Consider the following 2,141-nt stretch of genomic DNA (forward strand, 5'->3'; position numbering starts at 1 on the left):
TGCTATTGTTCATAAGGCAATGAAAAAACTTCACATTTTTCAACTGTTTGGCAAACACTGTTTTCTTACTCTTACCTTACCCTGTGACAACAGAAATGGGTTAGGTTGCCATATCTGTTAAAAGAAGAGACAAATTTCATAATGAGCTCTCTCCCTTTGACTACTCAGGAGGTACCATGTTAACTGAGATTCCCTATGAGGTGTGTGGAAAGGCTGGATTTTATCAACCCCAGCATCATGGTAACTATGCTTAGGTGGGAGATAGTGGAAGGGGGGAGGGACTCTAATGTCAAGACTATGCCTGGGTACATGACAGCCATTACAACTTTTATGCTTGTTCTCTCTTTACCATAAATAAGGACATATCTGTCCCAATATGGAGGGGTTTAGGATTTGAGCTGATGGTGAGTTAGAGAAGTATTGAGGGACTTGGATTAGAAGTGGATGTTGTCAAAGGAGAAGCCCTTGTCACTTAATTACCCTTACAGAGGATGGACCCTGAGAAGAGGATTGGCGAAGTCTGGCTGAATTGCCAGCAAAAATATACAAGGTATTTAGACTTTGCAGGGAGGAAATAAAATGTAAAATAAGTATTGCAAACCCATTGGTATTCTGATGATGTTTAAATATCAGCTGTCCGACAAACTGTAACAGAAGCTATAAGCTGTTACAGAATCCTGTCTTAAGTCACTCTGTTAATAGAAACCTGTTTTTTATGTTTAGCATTTATGTGTAAGACTAAATTTCTTATCTCACATCGGATTCATATTGTATGCTGAGTATCTTGTCTTCTTCCCCTATTTCAGGAAATTCTAAATGTGAGCCATAACCTAAGTTAAAACTAAATTTGTAACTGGAGGGCTGAGATTGAACTTTAATGAGTCAAACAGTGTAAGAAGAGTAGAGCTTAACCCCAGCTCATTAGTCATCAGGATCCTCAGGATTTAATACATTCTAAACTGCATGTCTGGGTACATAAAAGGGAACAAGCCAAGAGTTCCAGGTCCTGAAGATCTGGCAGTGGTTTCTCAAATTTAAACTAGCATTTTCAACACTATGTCAAGTAGACATGGTGAAAATATGTGCCTTAATTTTGTACATGATATTATTGGAATTTTTTTCCCTTTTTAGTGTTATATTAGCTATTTTCTTAAAGTGGATTTTAAAATTTCTTATGAGAAAAAATCCCCATGTGGAGGGTCACAGCCTTGTAAGCTTTTATTCCACTTCTAGCTTTATTTTTGCCTTTCTAGACTTCAAAACTATGTCAGTTGCCTTCATACAGACCCACATCCACCCCCCCCAACACACACGCACACATACACACAAATGCACACCCCTTTTTTCAGCTCTTTTTTTTATCTTCTGCCATTAGAATACAAAATTCTTGAAGACAAGGCTTGTGTCTCTTTTTGATTGTATTTATATCCTTACCAAGTGGAATGAAGCTGGAATGAAATTAACAATTAGTGCTCCCCTGTCACCCTCATTACAGTCATCACTATTGTTATTATTTTTGAGCACTTTAAAAATTTCCACATCATCCTTACACTGGATACATGCAAATCCACTCTGTATCATTCTAATTCTAGGATATATGCTGCTGAAGAGAGCACCATTCCATTAGTGTTTTTAGCATTAATAAATATTAGATTTAATCAAAAGCTTTTTTTGTATCTATTGATATAATTATTTTAGGCTAGGTTTATAAATTTCATGAAGTTCATTTTTCTAATGTGGAGTCACCCTTCCATTATCACTACAAACCATAATTTTTCATGATGAGTAATTTTTCAGTGTATTGCTGTATCATGTTAGCTAATAATACATTTGATATTTTAACAACTATATGCATTAGGGAAATCGGTCTGTAATTTTGGTTTTTGGTATTTTACAAGGTTTAAAAATCAGGACTGGGTTTGCCTCATAAAATTTATTTAGGAAGAATTCTGCTTTTGTCTATATGGATAATTTCTAATACATAAGGAATTCTTTTGAAATATGGATTTAACTCAGTGAAATGGTATAGATTAAGTATTATTATTGGTGGTTGTGGTTGTGGTGATGATGTTGTACAAGGTAATGTAGAGATGATTTCTCTTTTCTTCTATTGGTCTGTTTACATAAGTGATTAGCCATTG

At 35.2% G+C, this 2,141-nt stretch overlaps 1 non-coding gene across 1 annotated transcript; it reads right to left on the reverse strand.

Moving 5' to 3' along the window:
* Nucleotides 1-1,509: 1,509 nt before the first annotated feature.
* Nucleotides 1,510-1,616, reverse strand: LOC138161174 (U6 spliceosomal RNA). Its single transcript, XR_011168296.1, has one exon. It is a non-coding gene; the product is annotated as a U6 spliceosomal RNA (small nuclear RNA).
* Between the last annotated feature and the right edge of the window lie 525 nt (nt 1,617-2,141).

The sequence above is a fragment of the Petaurus breviceps genome, unplaced genomic scaffold (genome assembly GCF_028583685.1).
Source record: "Petaurus breviceps papuanus isolate PSGF00001 unplaced genomic scaffold, PetGlider_PUasm1.0 183, whole genome shotgun sequence".
NCBI lineage: Eukaryota > Metazoa > Chordata > Mammalia > Diprotodontia > Petauridae > Petaurus > Petaurus breviceps.